Source organism: Zootoca vivipara, chromosome 2, assembly GCF_965207765.1.
Source record: "Zootoca vivipara chromosome 2, rZooViv2.hap1.1, whole genome shotgun sequence".
In the NCBI taxonomy this organism is placed as follows: Eukaryota; Metazoa; Chordata; class Lepidosauria; order Squamata; family Lacertidae; genus Zootoca; species Zootoca vivipara.
In genome coordinates, this window is record NC_142584.1 from 115,637,618 (window position 1) to 115,659,919 (window position 22,302).

General features: G+C 45.6%; 1 long non-coding RNA gene and 1 pseudogene across 2 annotated transcripts; both read left to right on the top strand.

Annotated features, from left to right (window-relative positions):
- The first annotated feature begins 1,538 nt into the window (after positions 1–1,538).
- Positions 1,539–22,094, top strand: LOC118078794 (uncharacterized; annotated as a pseudogene). The gene is made up of 3 exons (XR_015948536.1): positions 1,539–1,610; positions 2,312–2,463; positions 13,516–22,094. The product of XR_015948536.1 is annotated as an uncharacterized LOC118078794 (transcript).
- LOC132591350 (uncharacterized) lies at positions 5,368–8,254 on the top strand. Its single transcript, XR_015948555.1, has 3 exons — positions 5,368–5,629; positions 5,918–6,020; positions 6,332–8,254. It is a non-coding gene; the product is annotated as an uncharacterized LOC132591350 (long non-coding RNA).
- Positions 22,095–22,302: the final 208 nt, after the last annotated feature.

Genomic DNA, 22,302 nt, shown 5'->3' on the forward strand with positions numbered 1-22,302 from the left:
GCCGGTTGCAGCCCAATCACCTTCTAAATCTGGCCCGCGGACGGTCCAGGAATCAGCATGTTTTTACATGAGTAGAATGTGTCCTTTCATTTAAAATGCATCTCTGGGTTATTTGTGGGGCATAGGTATTCGTTCATTTCTTTTTTCAAAATATAGTCCGGCCCCCCACAAGGTCTGAGGGACAGTGGACCGGCCCCCTGCTGAAAAAGTTTGCTGACCCCTGCTTTAAAGGCCCACCAGATACTTTGTTGTCTTTGCTTCAAAAGATGAATATTTTTGAAAACTTTTACAATAACAAATGATGTAAATAACACTGGGAACCCAGTCAGATAGGACGCATATAAAGAAATTATTATTATTAGTGATACTTCATTGATGGATGTTGGGGGCGGGGCTCTTTGTGAGTATTGTGATGGGTGGACAATTTTTCTGCTGATGTTTGGGCTGAATATGGCTACTCCATTGGGAAAGGTTTCCCTTCTCCTATTTCCCCTTTGTAGTTTAGAAACTTACCTTGAACGTGAAAGTCACCCAAGACCTTTCAGGTTCCACGAGCCATTTTCTGTGTTTTGTGAAATCCTCTTTGCTAAATGTCCCAAACAGCAGATGGAATCTTAAATGTTTCTGCATCAAAGGTGCAGGGGCTGTTTTTATAGGCGAGCATCAGACTCCCTGGCTTCAACCTCTACCTTTGTGATACATCTAATGTGATTTCATGCCTAATAATATTTTTGACTTTTTTACATGTTCACAAACGTGATAATATATCCCTTCATGTTCCTTTCATTTCCAACATGCATTTGGAATTTTTTTTTATAAATTCTGAATAATTTCTCAGGAGTCCACCTAAACATTCCACCTAAACATTAGGAAGAACTTCCTGACAGTAAGAGCTGTTCGGCAGTGGAATTTGCTGCCAAGGAGTGTGGTGGAGTCTCCTTCTTTGGAGGTCTTTAAGCAGAGGCTTGACAGCCATCTGTCAGGAATGCTTTGATGGTGTTTCCTGCTTGGCAGGGGGTTGGACTGGATGGCCCTTGTGGTCTCTTCCAACTCTATGATTCTATGATTCTATGAGTTCAGTGCTAATGGTGCATCATTTAATAATGCTTTTTTAAAAGAAAACTTGAAGAGGATCAGGCCCAAGATAGACGATCCCCTTGTTGCTCCTTCCACCTTCTGGAAAATGAAATCGTTGGAGAGGCAATGGAGGAAATTGTTGGAATAACAGAGAGAGAGAGAGAAATCCAGGGGGTGGGGTGGGGGGACGTCCTGTTAGGCTACAATAAATTGTAATGGATTGCTTTGAAATAACTTCAGCAACAGATTTTTTTGGGGGGAAACACCCCCAACCTGTATTTGGCCAGAACAAAGGTAGCAACCCTATTTAATGGGGTCCCCTGAAGCAGAACCCGCAATGTCCCCAGAACCTTACAGTTTGGGTGGGTAGGGGGTGGAGTGGGTGGGAGCGATTCTGGCTCTCGAAGGGTTAAATGCTGCGCTGATATTACGACAGAGGATTTCCGGGGGGGGGGGAGAGTGTCACTTCCTCCTCCCTTTGTCACACGTGCGAGGGAGAAGGTTCGGCAGAGCGGAAGACTGCATTTTGCAAGGTAGGAAAAAGGGGGGGGGTGTTTTTTGGGGTGGTCCCGTGTCAGAGCAGCTGCTTTGCAGGAGAGAAGCCCTCCGGGAGAGGAGCATGCATGGGGTTGCACCCCACAATTGAGCCCCGAAAGAGCAAAGGGCCCCGGGGCTGCAGGGACGCCCCAGGAGGAGAGCAAGGCAAGATGGCAAGGCGGGGGGGGGAGGGAGAGGCAGTTGTGGGGTGGAATAGGAAACCCCCCAAAGGAAAGGAGGCAGGATGGCTCGGGGAAGAGGAGGAGGGAGGGAGGCATGGATGTTTTGGAGAGAAAGGGGTCGATGCTGGGTAGAGAGGGCAGGATTAGGCCAATGGGGGGGTCCACTGGGGTTTGGATGGGGGGCTTTCTGCCTGCTGAGGAGTTGCTCTACAGCCCCTTAACCTAATGTGGGGCTGGGGGAGGAGGAGGAATGGAGGGAGGGAGCCTGGTCACAGCTCCTGGCTGGCAGAAAGAAAATAAGGGGATGTTTTTTAATGGTGGTGGGAGGAAACTCCTCTTTCAGGTCCACTTTTTTTTTCACATGGTGGGGTTCAGGAGGGGGGGCACTCTTCTTTTACCAAGAAAACTGCAAGTGAGAGGTCCACACCCAGACCAGGCTTATCATACACCAACAAAATATCTTGGACCGAAAAATACCTGCAGGGCCTCTGAAGCTCCTTTTCCTTCCTTCCAAGAACCTGCATCTTCTGAGCTCCTCGGGGGATGTTGAAAGAGGCTGGTCCTGCAAACCTAGCAAGGATGGAAGGGGGAAGATGGACGGTTGACCTGGTCAGGCTGTCTCCTACCACCTTCAAATGTTCCCTCCCAGGACCCTCAGAGAGATCTGGTGAGTTGCAGGGAATGGAGAGGGGGACATGGAGGGATGTTGGAGGTGAGGAAGCTCCACTGGCAAGAAAACGAGGAAGGTACAGGGCAAGAGCTAAAAGGTAGAAAATGAATGTTTTTCAGGGGTGGCATGGGTGCAGGATTTTTGTTAGTGGGCAGAACTGGCGTGATTGGTCGGTTAGTTAAGTATTTCTAATGTTTTACTTGATCTGGGGGGGCTACACCCATGAATGGTGGTGTGAATAAAATTCTTTTACAGCAACTTCCACAGTATAATGTTGTGCTGGGTCCTGAATTTTTTTGACACTCACTGGTAGCTGCAGCAATTGCCAGATGAGGGACTGAATGGGCTTCATCTCAGTATGGAGAGAGATTTTTCCGGTTTGCAGCTGCCAGGTCAGCAGTGAGAGAATCGTGGGTCATGGCAGCAGTCCCTCTCGAGCCCATGAAGCCATTTCCCTCAAACCGTATCCTGCTGCCCTACATATGTGGCCTCAGGGGTGGGACAGGTGAGGATGTGACTGCAAAGGATATGTAACAGGAGCACTGATTGTCCCTTGGCACCTGAGACTTTCTGTCAGTGCAGGTCAGCTGATGGTGGCTAAGGGATTGAGGTTGAATCCTGACAAGACAGAAGTACTGATTTTGGGGGACGGGGTGGGTGGTTGTGGTGACTCCCTGTGCCCTTGAAGAACCAGGTGCACAGCCTGGAAGTCATTATAAACTCCCACTGTCCAAGGAGGCACTGGTCAATTCTGTGTCCAGGGCAACTGTCTACCAGCTCCATCTGGTATGCATGCTGAGACCCTACCTGCTCATAGACTGCACCACAGAGTGGTGCATGCTCTAGTTATCTCTCGCTTGGACTATTGCAATACGTTCTAGGTGGACCTGCCTTTGAAGGTGACTCAGAAACTACAATTAATCCAGAATGCGGCAGCTAGACTGGTGACTGGGAGCAGCTGCCAGGACCATATAACAGTGGTCCTAAAGGATCTTCACTGGCTCCCAGTACATTTCCGAGAACAATTCAAAGTGTTGGTGGTGACCATGGCCCTGTAAACTATCGCCCAGTCTCAAATCTTCCATTCTTGGGCAAGGTGATTGAGCGGGTGGTTGCTGAACAACTCCAGGCATGCTGGAAGAAGCGGACCATTTGGATCCCTTCCAGTCAGGATTCAGGCCTCACCATGGGACTGAAACTGCCTTGGTCGCACTGGTCGATGATCTCTGGCGGGCTAGGGACAAAGGTGAGAGCTGTTTCCTAGTTCTGCTGGATCTCTCAGTGGCTTTTGACACCATCGACCATAACATCCTTCTGGACTGTCTAGAGCAGGGGTCCCCAGACTACGGCCCGCGGGCCGGATGCGGCCCAATTGGCCTTCCAATCCGGCCCGCGAAAGGTCTGGGGATCAGCATGGCCATCCCGCACTTAAAATTTTTTTTTTCAAGCCGAGAGCCAAGCCGAGAGCAATTTCCCCCCTCCGTCGCCATTTCCCCCCTCTCCTTCATCGTGGTTGGCCAGCAGCAGCCAATCAAAAAGTCTGAGTGCTTCAGCCAATGGGTGGGCAGCAGCTGCACGTGCACAGGAGGAAAGGGGCTGTGCAAAGCTGGCCGATCGCCATTTTCAGCAGCCGCTTCTTGCCAGAGCAGAGCCAGCCCTTTCTTTGCTGCCGCTCCACCCTCCGCCGCAAGCAGCCCCTGCTTCAAGACACGGGTACGTGTTTCGTGTGTGTGTGTGTGTGTGTGTGTGTGTGTTTGTGTGTTTTAAATACTTTTATTTTGGGTTGTCTTGCCTTGTGCCGCTCTCGCCTCCGCCTCCGCTGCCTCAGAGGCGCAGGCATCCCAGTGGCGTCCCTCCTCCTGCCTGCCTGTATTGTCCGATGAGCCCAGGCAGCTGCCAACTGCGGCCGGCTCCAGCCCCAGTCCCGGTCGGGCTGCCGTTAGCCGCAGCCCCGGCCCCATCACTGCAGCCAATTCCTTCCTGAGGGACGCGGAGCCAGGCTGCCCGCCGCCGCGCTCCTCTTGCGACTCCCTGCGCAGCTGCTTAGCCGCGCTGCCGCTCCCGCCGCTCCTGCCGCCGGAGCCGGGCTGGCCCGACCCAACACTTGAGGAGGGCCGCCTGCCCGCTGCAGCCACTGCCGCCGCCGCCCTAATGGCCGCTGCCGCCGCCGCCTCCTCCACCGCCGCTCTCTTTCTGGGCTGCCTGCCCGCTGCAGCCACCGCCGCGGCCACCCTAATGGCCGCCGCCTCCCCCTCCCCCTCCGCTCTCTTTCTGGGCCGCATGCCCGCTGCAGCCACTGCCGCGGCCACCCTAATGGCCGCCTCCTCCTCCTCCTCCTCCTCCTCCACCGCCGCTCTCTTTCTGGGCTGCCTGCCCGCTGCAGCCACCGGCCCGAGAGCTGCAAATATGGCGGGCGGAGGTGAGCGGAAAAGCGGCTAGGGGTGCTGGGGTCTGGTGGGGCTCTCCCTTCGGCCCCCTGGGGAGGAGGGACGGGACTTTTCCCGCGCTTTAGGCGGGCGCCTTCTCGAGGGGGGGGGACTCGGGGGCCGCCGGACGGCTGCTTGAGCTGCCTGCCCTGGTGGAGCGCAGCCTGTGTGAGGGGGTCGCGACTAGCTGCCGTCCGTCTTCCAATGGCCGTGTGCGGAGCTGCCCGGCTGGTCTCTACCCACAGTCCCGCGGCCAGGAGCGGAGGTGGAGGGTGCTTGGGCCAAGCCCTTCCTTGCTCTGCGGGGCTCCCGAGGAGGGCCAAGGCCAGGATGGAGGGGGTCTGGTCGGCACTGGAGGGGCTGGGCGGGTGAGCGACGGCGGGCCGGGCGGGGGAGGGAGGGATAGACTCGGAGGCTCCGTAGTTGCGCCCTGGCCATGGTGGGTGGGGAAAGAGGGAGGGAGGGATGCTGAGAGACAAAAAGGGAAGGCAAGGTTGGGAAGTTATGGGGGGGGGGAGTGTGTGCGAGAAACTTGAAATGTGTTCCATTAACAAGAAAACCACCCACCCCTTTTTATTGTCCTTTTTTTCTTTCCACCTTGCTTTTTTTGTACTGCTCATCTCTAACCAGTTTTCTCCCATTGCCTGTTTCCAGGCTTCCTTTGGGAGTTCCAGCCCAGGTTTGGAACAGGAGTTCCTTCTTCTGAGATTCCGGCAGTGCGAAGCTTTTGGCTACGGGTAGGCGCATCTGCCAAAAGATGCTTTGTGTATTTTCTCGGTTTCTTCATGTTAAAAGTCACTTGTTTGGTTCTAGAAGGGCCAAGCCCTGTAGAGCTGTTCTCTCTTGTACAAACCACTTTCTGCTTTGCTAAATGTATATTTTTTCATAAGTATGTCCCCCTGAATTGTGAAGAAATTTCTTATTGAGAAATGAACTTAAAGTTGCAGCCTTGAAATCTGAGATCTTCAGAATTGACTAATGTTCCCCTTTCTTTCCTGCTTAGCTGTTTTCTCTCTTTCCCACAGGCCTCGCCCCCAGCTTCTTCGTCCCATCAGTTCTTCCACCTTTTAAAAAGAGGAGATCTCTCTCTCTCTGCTGCCCACCCAGAGAGAAACGCCAAGGCACCAGGTAAGCAAGCACAGTGGAATGGCCCTTGGCCATATCCAGTACACATTTTTATGCACATTTTCATGCACAGGGATTAACTCAGTACAGAGTGGAAATAATGTGTTAGTTTAGCAATGCATAGTTAGTTTTCAGAGACGGGCCTAGAATACACATATATTTTATTTTATTCACTGCTTTGCTTTCTCTTAAGACAGCCCTGAATGGTTATAAAATAGTTAGGGCGATGGCAAATAATCAGTTGTTGCCATTATCATTTTTCTTGCTCTTCTAAGTTTATTGGTATTTTACTGACACCAATTTTCCATCCATAGGAAATCATGTCATGTAAAAGAAAAGTGGACTCCGAGTGCAGAGTTTTCAACGAACAGTGGACATACGACTACTTTTTCACCCAATACAAAGAAAGAGGCGTTTGTCTTATTTGCCACGACACGGTGTCTGTCTTCAAGCAATTCAATATCCAACGACACTACAATAATCACCACAAGGATAGATATTCTTCTTTGACAGGACAATTAAGAAAAGATGAAATAGCAAGACTGAAAACTGCCTTGACAGCTCAACAAAATGTGTTTGTGAAGCGGAAGCAGGAGAACATTTCGTCTTTGCGAGCAAGTTTTCAGATTTCCAGGCTTATAGCCCGCAATGGAAAACCCTTTGTAGAGGGAGAATTTGTTAAAGAATGTATTCTTACAGCTTCCAAAGAGATGTGTCCGGAGAAGACTGACTTGTTTTCCACATTGAGTCTTTCTGGAAGCACAGTGACTCGTAGGATTGAAGAAATGGGGGGAAATTTGCATGAACTTTTGCAAAATTCCTCAGAAAAGCTTCGTTACTTCTCGCTGGCACTGGACGAAAGCACAGATATCCATGATTCTGCGCAACTCCTAATTTTCATCCGTGGAACAAATGAAAAGTTTGAATTCACAGAAGAGCTTGCTGCACTGCAAAGCATCAAGGGAACAACGACTGGAGAGGATATCTTTGCAAAAGTTCAGCAAACTATCCATGATTTGAAGTTGGACTCGGCTAAACTTGCCAGTATCACAACAGATGGTGCTCCTAGCATGGTGGGGCGTACAAGAGGAGTGGTTGCACGCATCAACCAAGAGATGGACAGACACAATCAGCCACATCCAATAGCAATACACTGCCTTATCCACCAACAAGTGCTGTGTTGCAAAAGATCGCTGAAGTTGGACGCAGTCATGAAAACTGTGGTGTCTTGTGTGAACTTCATTAGAGCTCATGCACTTAACCACAGGCAGTTTCAAGAATTTCTGTCAGAGTTAAATGTTGAGCATGAAGATCTACCATACCACACAGAGGTCCGTTGGCTGAGTCGAGGAAGAGTTTTAAAACGTTTCTATGAATTACTTCCTCAAGTTTATGATTTTATGCTGATGAAAGACAGAGAAGTGCCAGAGCTCCAAGATGATGAATGGAAATGGCTGCTTGCCTTTCTGACTGACATAACCGAGCTACTGAACAGTTTCAATATTCAATTGCAAGGAAAGGGGAAGCTCATTGGTGAAATGTTTGCACATGTGAAAGCGTTCCAAGGGAAATTAGACTTAATCGTTAGACATGTGAAGGAGAAAAACTTTTGCCATCTCCGCACAACTCAAAACCGGTCATTGGGAAATCCAACAGTTCCATTCCCAAAAGAAGCATGTGTGGATTTACTGGAGAGTCTGCAAAAGGAGTTCCAAACAAGATTTAAGGAGCTTCACATCCATGAAAAGGACATACATCTTTTCCGAAACCCTTTTTGTGTGGACATTGACACTGCAGATCCCATTCACCAAATGGAATTGATTGAACTGCAAATTGTGACGCTTTGAAAGACGCATTCAAGACAAGCAGCCTTGCAGATTTCTACGCATCTCTCCCCTCAGAGACATATCCAAACCTCAGAAACCATGCACTCAGATTTGCAACGGTCTTTGGCAGCACATATGTCTGCGAGCAAACTTTCTCTAGGATGAAACATCTGAAATCTCCAACGAGATCAAGACTAACAGATGAACACTTACATCACTTGCTAAGACTAGCAGTGACCAATATGGAACCAGATATAGACCATCTCATCAGCCAAAAGCAGGCCCATTCTTCCCATTCTTCCCATTGAAGTTTTTGTTGATTACAATCATTCTTTAATTTAAATATTGTATGGTGTTGTTTTATTTAAAATATTATTTTGTGTTGATTAAAATCATTATTTTAAATTTAAATATTGTATTGTTTTCCTGTTTTTTGTGCACCAAATGCAATATGTTCAATGTGCATAGGATTTCGGCTCCCCCCCACCCCAAAAAAATATAGTCCGGCCCAGCGAAGGGTCTGAGGGCGGTGGACCGGCCCCCGGCTAAAAAGGTTTGGGGACCCCTGGTCTAGAGGGGTTGGGAGCTGGGGGCACTGTCATACAGTGGTTCCGCTCCTTCCTCCTGGGCCGTGATCAGAAAGTGGTGGTGGGGGATGAGTGTTCGGACCCCTGGGCTCTCACTTGTGGGGTGCCTCAGGGCTCTGTCCTCTCCCCCAAGCTTTTTAACATCTACATGCAGCCGCTGGGAGAGATCATCAGGGGGGTTGGGCTGGGTGTCCATCAGTATGAGGTTGATACCCAGCTCTACCTCTCTTTCAAATCAGAACCAGTGAAGGCGGTGAAGGTCCTGTGTGAGTGTCTGGAGGCGGTTGGAGGATGGATGGCGGCTAACAGATTGAGGTTGAATCCTGACAAGACAGAAGTACTGTTTGTGGGGGACAGGAGGGGGGCAGGTGTGGAGGACTCCCTGGTCCTGAATGGGGTAACTGTGCCCCTGAAGGACCAGGTGCGCAGCCTGGGAGTCATTCTGGACTCACAGCTGTCCATGGAGGCGCAGGTTAATTCTGTGTCCAGGGCAGCTGTCTACCAGCTCCATCTGGTACGCAGGCTGAGACCCTACTTGCCCACGGACAGTCTTGCGAGAGTGAAGCATGCTCTGATTATCTCCCTCTTGGACTACTGCAATGTGCTCTACGTGAGGTGAAGGTGACCTGGAAACTGCAATTAATCCAGAATGTGGCAGCTAGACTGGTGACTGGGAGTGGCCGCCGGGCCATATAACACCAGTCTTGAAAGACCTACATTGGCTCCGAGCACAATTCAAAGTGTTGGTGCTGACCTTTAAAGCCCTAAATGGCCTTGGTCCTGTATACTTGAAGGAGCGTCTCCACCCCCATCCTTCAGCCTGGAAACTGATATCCAGCTCCAAGGGGCTTCTGGCAGTTCCCTCATTGCGAGAAGTGAGGTCACAGGGAACCAGACAGAGGGCTTTCTTAGTAGTGGTGCCCTCCCTGTGAAACACCCTCCCATCAGATGTTGAGGAAATAAGCAGCTATACTATTTTTAAAAGACATCTGAAGGCAGCCCTGTTTAGGGAAGTTTTTGATATTTAAATGCTGTATTGTTTTTAACACTTGATTGGGAGCCACCCAGAGTGGCTGGGGAAACTCAGCCAGATAGGTGAGGTATGAATTAATAATAATAATAATAATAATAATAATAATAATAATTTTATTATATTTACATTTCCCATAATTACCGGTAATGCATTCTGTATAAATTCTGCTAAAATGATTCATTTATAGGTCTTTCCCGCTTTCTATGGGGCTAGGACATCTTTTCCCAATGGAAGGGCAGAACTTTTTTCTCCTCCTATCCTCCCTGTAGGGGGTCAAGGCAAACCCTTAAGCATTGGAAAATCCAGCCTGATTTTACTATAATTTATTAAATTTATATACTCCCTATACCCACAGGCCTCAGGATGGTTCACAGGATAAAATTACAATATAAAAACTCAAAGTACATAATCACAACCCAATAACATCCCCCCCAACACACACATTTTAACTTGTGTTTCAATTAAACAGCAGTTTCTGCAAGAGCAGTTCTGGGCAGAAGAGGTTAAAAAAAAAAGGAGGAACAAGCAACTTCAATACTCTTGAGCGCCCTCTCCCACTTTGTGGAGCCCGACTGGCCCTCTGGCATACTCCAAGCTGGGAGACTGAAGGCAAGTGGATGAAATATCCTAATTATTGCAACCAAACACTGGTAAGGGCTCATTATCAAGCCTACCTAGTGGCAGTAAAGGCAGTAAAGAAAGCATAGTTTTCTGCCTCAATTGCATCCTCATCATGTGATCTTGTAGAGCTTTTCTGGGTTGTACGGGGCCTTTTACAGGCTGGCCCAAAGGAGGTGGTAGAACCAATGGTAGCTCACTGTGACTTGTTTGCAAAGCATTTTGTTGTTAAAGTGGCTTGCCACAATGCTACAGTGATTGGAAGAGTGATCTGACCAGGTTCATATGGCAGAGTAAGAGACCCTGCATAAAATACAAATTACTGATGGACAAAAAAGAAAGGGGGGGTTTCTCACTCTCCGATTTCAGAACATATTTTGAAGCCTCGTGCCTATGTTGGATTACGGATTGGATCTTATTAGAGAAAACAGATATACTTTATTTGGAGAGTTGCAACAACAGGTACAGATGGCATGCGTACCTTGGCTACAATAAGGTCAAAGTCCACAGACTGGATAGGTAAATTATGTGAATTTATAGAATTGGCCAAACTAATGGCAGCCATAAGACACCAGTCAAACCAGACATTAAGGAAGAAATAGCAATGCTTTGAGGACCAAACGAAAACAACACTGCTCTATAGAAAATCTGTTGATATGTATGGACTAAGTATGTAAAGTTGAATTGGATTATGGCAAAATTAATAATAGGTGGATGTTGAATTCTATCAAAAACACAATGTAAATAAGAGTATAGAATATTGAAAGATGTCAAGCTGAGGCGGAGGGATGTCACAGTGTTGGAACTTTTATTTTATGTATCTTTATTTTACGTTGGAATCTTTATTTTAGGAATGGTATATTGATTGTATTGATTATATATATATATATCTAGGTAAAGGGACCCCTAAACTTTATTGAGGGGGGGAAATAGAAGAAGATAAAATTGCTTGCATCCCCCAAGACCTTGACTCTGCTGTTATAGCAGATGAATCTCATGGGGCGTCCAGAGCACAGTCTAGTCCTGTTGTGTTGGATGAGTTTTTTCAGTTGGTAAGGCCTCAGGATATGGACAAAGTGCTCGGATCAGTCAGGGTGACCATTTACACTCTAGATCCTTGCCCCTCTTGGCTGCCTCTTTATAAGAGGGGGTGGTCCCTGCCTGTTTGAAGGAGGCAGTGGTAAGACCACTGTTAACAAACCTTCTCTGAATTCAGAAAGCCTAACTAACTACCAGCCAGTTCCTAATCTCCCTTTCCTGGGCAAGATTCTGGAGCGAGTGGTTGCAGGCCAGATCGAGGTGCTTTTGGAAGAAAATGATTTTCTGGATTCATTTCGATCAGGGTTTCTGCCAGGTTTTGGCACAGAAATTGCTTTGGTCGCCGTGTCAAAAGAGAGACAAGGGAAATGTGTCACTTTTAATTCTTCTTGACCTCTCAGGAGCTTTCTATACCATCAACCATGGTATCCTTCTGGAGTGACTCTGAACTGGAGGTGGGTGACGCTGCTTTGTGGTGGTTCCAGTCCTACTTGGATGGTCGATCCCAGAGGATGTTACTTGGGGAATGTTTTTCAGCCCCATGGCAGCTTCAGTGTGGGGGTTCTGCAGGGCCCAATCGTATCCCCCATGTTGTTTAACAGCTACATGAAATCGCTGGGAGAGGTTTGGAGTACATTGTCAGCAGTATGCTGATGACACTCAGCTCTGGTTCACCTTTCTATCTGCAGGTGAGGCAGTGGAAGTGCTGGACCAGAGTCTTGCCTTGGTAATGGACTGGATGAGAGCCAACAAAATGAAGCTCAATCCAGATAAGAGTGAGACTCAGTTAGTGGGTGGTTCCCTAAAGAACATGGCTGGAAGGGTGCCTGCTTTGGATGGGGTTACACTTCCTCTGAAGGAGCAGGGTTTTTTAAATGTACATTTTTCTCTGTTTGCTATAGTTTTATGTCTGCACCATTTTGCTTTCCTGAATTGTCCTAGGCATAGCCACCAGCTCCTAGAGGCCTAGATGCCTTTGCCCCCCACATTAAATATTTCAGGGAGTCGTTCGCCCCCCCCATGTTGATGGGCATTGTCATTCATATAGTGTTCATGTACATGCGTGTGTGTCTGCGATCTGTGAGCAGATGGCTGGGAGGGAAGCAGGCAGGGAAACACCGAGGGAGGCTCAGGTAGCTGCCTCGCCTTGCCTCTGAGGTGCCGCCGGCGGTGGAGCCAGAGCAAGAAGAAGAGGAGGAGGAGACGCCGGGACAGGAGCTGTGTAAGTGACTCTCGTTCTGCTTGCTTTACAGTGAGTCGCCCCCCCTGTAAAGCAAGCAGAGCGAGAGCCGCTTACACTCTTTGCGCGGCTCTTGCTTTTCTTGCTTTACAGCTACCCGGGAGGAGGGACTGACGCCCCTTCTCCCGGCTCGCTGTAAACCAAGCAAAGCGGGACAGAAGCCGTGTAAGCGGCTCTCCCTTTGCTTGCTTTACAGCAAGCCATAGACGGGAGCCAAGGCATCCCTCAGCTTGTGACTGCAGCGGCAGCGGAGGGATCCCACTGCCGTCCAGTGCATTCGTTCCATAAGAAGCACAGACACTTCCCCTTTTTAGGAGGAAAAAAGTTCGTCCAATAGAGCGAAAAATACAGTAGTTACCATGCCCAATTAAAAGTGCACATTTTGGCCTATAAAGCCTTAAATGACTCAGGACCACAATAATGCTTCTTTCCGTATGAACCTACCTGGACCCTGAGATCATATCCTGAGGCCCTCCTTCGTGCACCTCCTCCTCAAGAGGTCCGGAGGGAGGCAAGACGAGAACAGGGCCTTCTCTGCAGTGGCTCCCCATCTGTGGATTGCTCTCCCCATGAAGGTTCGCCTTTAGGTGCCAGGCCAAAATGTTCCGTTTTAGTCAGGCTTTTGTTTGATATGTTTGACATCCTTTACCCATTTGAAAATGTGTCTCTTTTCTGGGTGGGGTGTTATTGGATTGTTGTTTATATTCTGTGATTTTTTTTCTGAGAACCACACTGAGATCTCTGGGTTTAGGGCAGTATAGAAACTCAATAAATAATAATACTAACATTAATACTTTCATTATTTGTATCCCACGCATCTGACTGGGTTGTCCGAGCCACTCTAGCTGGCTTCCAACAAATATAAAAGCATAATAAAACTTAAAACTTAAAAAACTTCCCTATACATGGCTTCCTTCAGATGTCTTCTAAAAGTTGCATAGTTATTTATTCGACAACTGATGGGAGGGCGTTCCACAGGGTGGGCACCACTACCAGGAAGGCCCTCTGCCTCATTCCCTGTAACTTCACTTTGTGCAGTGAAGGAACCTCCAGAAGGCCCTGGGACCTGGATCTCTGTGTCCGGACAGAATGGATGACTCTACTGAGTAAAGATGCTACTTTAGCATTTCATCAGTTTGCCTTTTTATTCCATCAGGAGATGTTGAATGGATGCTGGCAGAAGGAGAACAATCAGAAGTGTCACCAAAAGGATCCAAAGAGGAGGAGGAGCAGCGGAAGTTGGGGGCACAAGATGGAGGCAGCAGGCAAGAGGGGAGACAAAAGCAGAAGCCGGAGGGTGACTCTGCTCAGGGTGGTGACAATCAAATTCACAGAGAGGAGAAAAAGCATGAATGCACCGTGTGTGGAAAGAAATTGGGTAGTCGCTCAACTCTTACCTTACATCATAGAGTACACACAGGGGAGAAACCGTATACATGTTCCGAGTGTGGAAAGAACTTCACTCAAAGAGTTACGCTAATCTCGCATCAAATAATTCATACAGGGGAGAAACCGTATACATGTTCAGAGTGTGGAAAGAGCTTCAGTCAGCGTAGCGGCCTTACATCGCATCAACAAACTCATACAGGGGACAAACCTTGTAAATGTTTGGAGTGTGGAAAGAGTTTCAGTCGGAGTAATTCCCTTATTTTGCATCAAAGAACTCATACAGGAGAGAAACCGTATAAATGTTCAGTGTGTGGAAAGAGCTTCAGTCACACTGGTAGCCTTACCAAGCATCAAAGAACTCATACAGGGGAGAAACCATATACATGTTCAGAGTGTGGAAAGAACTTCACTCAAAGAGGTACCCTAACCTCGCATCAAAGATCGCATACAGGGGAGAAACCGTATACATGTTCAGAGTGTGGAATGAGCTTCAGTCAGAGTAGCCACCATAAGTCACACCAACGGATTCATACAGGGGAGAAACCGCATACATGTTCCGAGTGTGGAAAGAGCTTCACTCGCAGCAATGCACTTACTAGACACCAACAAACTCATCGAGGCAGCAAACCTTATCAATGCTGGGAATGTGGCAAGAGCTTCCGTCGCTCTGACACCCTTTCCTCGCATCAAAGAATTCATATCGGGGAGAAACGATATACATGTTTGGAGTGTGGAAAGAGCTTCAGCCACAGTTGCAGCCTTACCTTGCATCAAAGACTGCACACAGGAGAGAAACCTTATAAATGCTTGGAGTGTGGCAAGAGCTTCTGTCGCGGTAGCCAACTCACATTGCATCAAAGAACTCATACAGGAGAGAAACCGTATACATGTTCGGAGTGTGGAAAGAGCTTCAGCCGCAGTAACTCCCTTACCTTGCATCAAAGATTGCACACAGGAGAGAAACCGTATAAATGTTTGGAGTGTGGAAAAAGCTTCAGTTGTGGTGGCTCCCTTAAGTCGCATCAAAGAACTCATACAGGAGAGAAACCGTATACATGTTTGGAGTGTGGAAAAAGATTCCGTTTCAGTAATAGCCTTGCTATACACCGAAGAACTCATACAGGGAGGAAATCTTAGAAATGTTTGGCGTATGGAAAGAACTTCAGTGAGAGAGGCTCCCTTACTAAAGAGTAAAGCACTTGTATAAGGGAAACATCTTAGAAAGGGTTGGAGTGTGGGAAGATCTTTAATCATATCAAATAACTCCTACAGAGAGTAAGCCAATGATTGTGTTCAGAATTAGAATTTGCTTCCATTACAATTTTTATTTCCTTTAGTGGCTGTGTTGCAAATTGTTCTCCTGATCAGAGTTAGATTTACATAGCTGTGCTCTATTTTCTTTCCCATGCATTATTTCTCATGTATTCATCACTTGTATATAGCGGAGCTTGAATATTTATCCCATCCCAAAGATTTGTTAATCTGATGTGAATTGTCATAGACACAAATGCATTCGCTGGTATTCTATTGACATATGTAAGGTAGATCTTTGCAATGAGAGTATAGCGCAGGCATCCCCAAACTCGGCCCTCCAGATGTTTTGGAACTACATTTCCCATCATCCCTGACCACTGGTCACTGTTACCTACTGATGATGGGAGTTGTAGTCCCAGAACATCTGGAGGGCTGAGTTTGGGGATGCCTGGTATAGCCCCTCAGATCACACGTCTAATGAACAAATGCTGTTTAAAAACATATACTGTATAATAAGCCTCTTAGCACGCTTCTCCCTTGCATTCTGAGTTCGAGTGTCTTCACATGACACCTTTGGTCAAGAGAGAAATTAGAACAGTATAGAAGATGCAGTGATTTTCCAGCCTGTGTCTAGAGTGTCAATAGGTCACTGTTTCAGGATGTGTTTTTCTTCACCTTCATCTGCCTAGGAGGCCTTTCAATTTTTTGTCTCTGAAATATCCAGGCAGTGGCTGGTTCCTGATGGGATGTACGGTATTTGTGCTGTGTGTTTTCCGCCCAGCTCTCCCCTCCATTAGTATTTCCCATCCCCCCCCCCAGCAATGCATTCTGGAAATGTCAAGTCCACTATGCAGCTATGTGCAGGTATTTGTTTATCTGAAGAGCAGTCAAACATTTAAAAATACATGTGTGTTAGGGAGACAGTTTCCCTGTTGCATACTCTAGTGAAAGGCAATATTTCAGAACTGAACTCTGCTGATCAAATACCTGATGGCGCAGGTAATAGTCCAGCAAACTTAACCCATCTTCTCCAATGGATGCATGTTACTCATGCCTAGAGATGCATTGATGAGGCAAGAAAAGACTGTCAAAAAAGCTCAAAAGACTCTAAAGGACTATTTTGAGCTAAATTTGAGTATAGAGACTGAGATGAGGACAATAGAGAAGAAACAACAAAAACAACAATTAGAAAGAAACAACAAAATGATAAGAAAGAGAAATTTTTGTTACAATTGAAGGAAACAGAAAAGAAATTGAGATGTAAACCCAAGGATAAACAAGTTCAAAAAGAAATTAAGTGTTTACAAGTACAGTTTACCCAAATAATAAATTCGGAAATTGAATGGAAGATAAAAATGATGAATCAAAGGAATTTCGAATCTGCCAATAAATGTGGAAAATTACTAGCATGGCAGTTGAAGAAAAGACACAAACCGAATACGATTACCACCATCAAGACAGAAGATAAAGTTATTGAGAACCCGACTGAGATAAGGAAATGTTTTCAGAAATATTATAAAAAGCTTTATAAGAAAGACAAGGAACAACAGGATAAAATTGAGCAATACCTGGATAAGCATGGATTGCAAAAGATTCCAACGGATAAGAGATCTACACTCAATTATAAAGTCACAAAACAAGAAGTGGAAGAAGCTATAAATCAATTAAAAATCGGCAAGGCACCAGGACCGGATGGACTGACAGTGAAATATTACAAGATTTTAAAGGACTGGTTAATCGAACCATTAGTGGATGTATGTAACAAGATTCTTAGAGGGGTCAAAGCACCCGAGACCTGGAAAGAAGCATATGTAACCCTGATACCAAAACCTGATATGGATAGAGCACAGATGAAGAATTATCGCCCAATCTCTCTTCTAAATGTGGATTATAAAATTTTAGCAAGTATTTTGGCCTCAAGATTAAAAAAGGGTTAAAAGATCAAATTCATAAAGACCAGGCGGGGTTTTTACCCGCTAGACATATGAAGAATAATATTAGAAATATTGTGGATGTATTAGAAATGTTAGAAGCAAAAAAGAATACCAGTGCAGCGATAATTTTTATGGACGCTGAGAAGGCATTTGATAACGTTTCTTGGAATTTTATGATAAATTTTTTAGAAAAGATGGAGGTTGGACAAGGGTTTATAAATGGAATAATTGCTATCTACTCAGAACAAAAAGCGAAAATTATTGTGAATAATGTGGTATCAGGAGATATTAGAATTGAAAAAGGTACTAGGCAAGGGTGCCCACATTCCCCTCTACTATTTATAATGGTTCTGGAAGTTTTGCTGAATAAAATTAGAAAGGACAATGAGGTTAAAGGGATAGGAGGGGGATCAAAACAGTATAAATTAAAAGCCTTCGCTGACCATTTAGTATTGACTTTACAAGAACCTGAGACCAGTGCAGTTAAGGCACTGGAAATAATCCAGGAGTTCGGACAGCTTGCAGGGTTTAAATTGAACAAAGCGAAAACCAAAGTATTGAGTAAGAATATAGCACCAGAAGAAGTTAAAAGGTTGCAAGAGGCCACAGGGTTGACATTCGTTAAAAAGGTGAGATACCTGGGAGTAAATATGACTGGAAAAAATATAGACTTGTTTAAAAATAATTACGGTATAAGAAATTCTGGAATGAAATTAAAAGAGATTTAGATATGTGACCTAATTTGAAATTATCCTTGATGGGCCGAATTTCAGTGATAAAAACGAATGTATTGCCAAAAATGTTGTTTTTGTTTCAAGCATTACCTATTGTGGACAAGCTAGGATGTTTTAAAGAATGGCAGAAAGTTTTATCAAGATTTATCTGGAAGGGGGGAAAGCCTAGAATTAAATATAAATTGTTAACAGATGCGAAAGAAAGAGGAGGTTTCTCACTGCCAGATTTAAAGTTATACTTTGAAGCCGCAGCGTTTTGTTGGATGAAAGAATGGTTCCTGCTTGATAACACTGATGTTTTAGACCTAGAAGGGTATGATAATGCATTTGGATGGCATGCATATTTGTGGTATGATAACATTAAGGTTTTTAATAAGACAAAGGTTTTTAATGTCATATTATAAGAAAATCACTGTTTAATGTTTGGGATAGATATAAAGATTTGTTAGAAATAATAAATATTGGAAATGTAAGAATGTGGAAGGAACCTTTTACCATATGTGGTGGACATGCCCCAAGTAAAGAGCTTCTGGGATAAGATTTATAATGAATTGAAGTGTTGAAAAGCACGTTTGTTAAGAAACCAGAAGCTTTTTTACTTGGGATAATTAGAAAGGAATTACCCAAGAAAGATATTACGTTTTTTTCTGTATGCCACAACAGCAGCTAGAATTGTATTAGCAAGGAATTGGAAAACTGAAGATATACCCACGGTGGACGACTGGCAGATGAAGCTGATAGAATTCATGGAACTGTCCGAGCTGACTGGGAGACTCCGGGACCAGGGGGAAGAATCGGTGGAAGAAGATTGGAATAAATTTAAAGTTTATTTAGAAAAGAATTGTAAGATTAGTAGTTTTTAGCTAAAGATTTGGAAGTAAAAGGAGGTTGTAGAAGAGTGTTAGTTAAGTTTATTATGTACTAGCTGACCCGGCCACGTGTTGCTGTGGTTCTTTCCTGTGATTCCCCACCCACCCTGTCCTGATCCATGACGTATCCTGCCCCTCCTCCCTCCACCCCGGCTCATCCCTGTGTTTCAGTAGGATACCCTTTCCTCTATTGTCCCTGGGGAGTGTTGGCCCCTCCCCCATGTATCTCCATACCTTGGCCCCCACCCTTGGAGAAGGAACTGTTAGGTTCTGGGTTTTATTTCCCAGCATGCACTTCTGTCTGAGCACTCTGTTGTCCCTGGGGAGTATTGGCCCCTACCCCCGGTATCTTCCTACATTGGCCCCCAGCCTTGGAGAAGGAGCTGTCAGTTTCTGGGTTCCATTTGCCAGTATTTACTTTTTGTCTGAGCCCTCTGTTGTCCCCTCCCCCCTGTATCTCCATACATTGGCCCCTGCGCACGCATCGTGAGCATTTCTATATATTTAGATTAAGGATCGGGGGTGATGATGTGCCCTGGGAGGCAGAGAACTACTTAAAAAATCCCGAGGGGGGGTGTCAAATAGTGAAGCCCCATAGCCCCGTAGCAACAGACAGGCCCAGACAGATGGAGGGGGGCCATATGGGCCACTTGGCACGGGCCTCCAAATCTAAAGGGGGTCTCGGTCTGCATATTCACAATCAGTAAAATGAAGAAAGTAACAAAAGGGTTAAAAACAGGGCCACATTATCTTATCTACCTGGCCCAGGCCTCTGTCTGCCTGGCAGCAGAAGGCGCGTTCTGAAGTACCTGAGTTGTTCAGTTCCATTAAAAACCCAGGAAGTGGCAAGGGGAAGGTAGGGGATTGTAAATCGGTGGGGGCGTTGGCCACTGGAAATATCCGAGGACTTAAACTGGGGAGAGAAAGTGCATGGTTTTTTTTTAAAAAGACACAGAGGCTTACAATCAGTTGTTTCTCCTAAAATAAGACATACCCATAAAATAAGCCATAGCAGGATTTCTAAGCATTTGCGCAATATAAGCCATACCCTGAAAATAAGACATAGTGATAGGCGCAGTTCTGGAGGGCCCCAAGGAAGAGGCAAGGCTGGACGCATAATAAAAAAAATAAGACATCCCATGAAAATAAGCCAATGTGGGTTTTTTTTTTAGGAATAATAAATATAAGACAGTGTCTTATTTTCTGAGAAACACGGTAAAGCCTAGGTTAAAGGGGGCACGACTGCCCTCACTTAAAAGGGCCGCCGTAGCCTCGCATGTGACACAACGGTCACTAAATTATAAAGCAAAAACCCCTCGCTGTGCCCCCAAGTGCGTGTTAGGAGAAATGATGAATGACTGCCTAATGCTGTCAGCCGTTTATTAATGCAGCCGCCGGGACAGGCTTTGGTTGGGCTTGGGGTGGAATGGCTGTTTTAGTGGCTGTTGGACAGTTGCTCCCCCCCCCCACCCTACGTCAGCCCATGACCTATTTGGGCTCCTCCTCCCCCCACCTCCCACCCAGGGCTCCATTTGGGATAGTATTTAAAGGGTTATAGAGCTGAGGCCTAGTCTGTAAAATGGAGCCTAGGCCTAGTCTTTAGGCTGTAAAGTAGAAGCGAGGCCTTGGCTTGGGCTAGTATTTAAATGTGACCCGAGGCCTCCGCCCTGTATCTCCATTCCTTGGCCCTGGTCTGACTGTGGGTTGTCTGGTAATAGACCCCCTTCAGATCCCCCTGAGCCTCAGAGTTCCCCTGTTTTACAGGATCTTGTGGCGGAGGCGGGGTTTGTGGGTGTGGTGCATTGTTGTGGCTAATCCCTGTGACTGGCCCCACGTGTCCCGATCCATGATCTATTCTGTTTCTCCCCCCCCCCTCCGTGACTGGCGTATCTCATGACGTTTTGAAGGATGGTATTTATTTGGGGGGGTATTGCTGCTAAATTGTAAAGTAAAAACCCCTTGCCGTGCCCCCAAGTGCGTTGCTGTAGGTTACCCCCCCCCCGGGCCTAGTGGGGGCCTACATAAACAGAGGTCGTGCTGTGGTCTGTGATAATGGCCGCCTTGGTGATTTCAGTTGCTTGGTTGATGATGTCATTTGGTTTGTGGGTGTGTCTTAGATTTCACAGGAAGGGAGGGGGTGGAGGAGGGTATTACGCCACTTGAGGGCGCTGTTTGAGTTGGTGGAAAAGCAGGTCTGTACCTGCGCAGGTGTGTGATTTGAGGGGTTTTTGCCCCCAACAACGCTCTGGGAGTGGCCTGGATCATTGTGTCAAAATTTCAGGACAATCGGTCAAGCGGTTATGGAGAAACTTAAAAAACGCAGTTTCACGATTTTTACATTTTTATATATATATAGATTAAGATTTAGTTAAGTATTATTATTGTATTGAATTTTAAGATTTAACTAGAATAGAATGGTATTTTGAGGTAAGTATAAGATTTATAGTATTGATAAGTAACTAAGAGTATTAATAGGTTTAGATAATTATTAAAAAGATTGGAATCAAGATCGGGAAAGTACTAAGGAAGTTATAAAAAGAAACTTAGTTGGGAGGGAAAGGAGGAAGTCGATAAAGATATGTGATATAAGATTGATTTGATATTCTTTTTCATTGTAATGTTGGTATTTTGTTATGTTGTGTATATTTTGTGTTTTCTTCTTTCTGTTTCTCTGTTGTGTTTTTACAAAATCAATAAATATATATATATTTTTTAAAAAAGAGATGGGAAAGGCCTGGAGGAAAAACCAAAAATTGGGGGTGGGGACAGGTTTTTTCCAAAGCCCTTTTTTCCCAGAAAAATTGAAAAATATAGTTTGAATATTCCACACACTTATCAATTATTCCTGAAAAAATGACTGTGGGGAAGAAGAAAAAAACCTGTGTCCCCCCTCCTTATATATATATTTTTTCCAGGCCTTCCAGAACCCACACTTTGGAGCTCCCTGCCGACTGACACCAGGCAGGTATTCTCACTGTACTCTTTCCGGCAACTGCTAAAAAACATTTTTGTTAGGGCCAGCCCATCTGAACACGTAGAAGCTGCATGCGATTTACTTCCTTTTAACCACTGCTGACTTGTAATCATCTTTTGAGTACTCTTAAATACCTGCTTTTAACTGTGTTTTATCAATCCTTTTAAGGTTCTGTTGTATATTTTTGTAAACTGTTTAAAACACACACTTCTTTTCCTTTCAAACAGAGTTTGAGCCTTAGTGCAACATATGGTACTATTCAGTAACTGGATGTTGGTTTCTTCTGGGCCTGGCATGCAAAAAAAAATTGCCAGCCCATCTGAACACGTAGAAGCTGCATGCGATTTATACTGTATTTTAATTATTTGTTATTAATTTTAATTATTTGTTATACTGTATTTTAATTATTTGTTACTAATTAGCCATTTTAACTTTTTTTTTTTACTGATCATTTCATTGTTTTATTTTTCCAGAACTGTGGATGTTTCAAAAAATTACATATATGTGTATGTACAGTAAAGTTGCATGAAAATTTTAAGGGAACAAAATAATAAACGCCTACAAAAGCTGTAATAGCAAAACAAGTGTGCAATTCCTAATAAACCATTTACCACCCCACCACCCCATGTAGATTTTATTAGGAGTTAATCCCACCCTTCCCAACAGGTGCTTAATCTCAAGAAAAAGCCGATAAATTTAGTGTTGGGATTCCCCAGGCAGAAGAGATTTTGGTCCTCTGAGGGTTAAATGCAGTGAAAGAGGAAAGTATGTTTCTCTTCCTATCTGCTT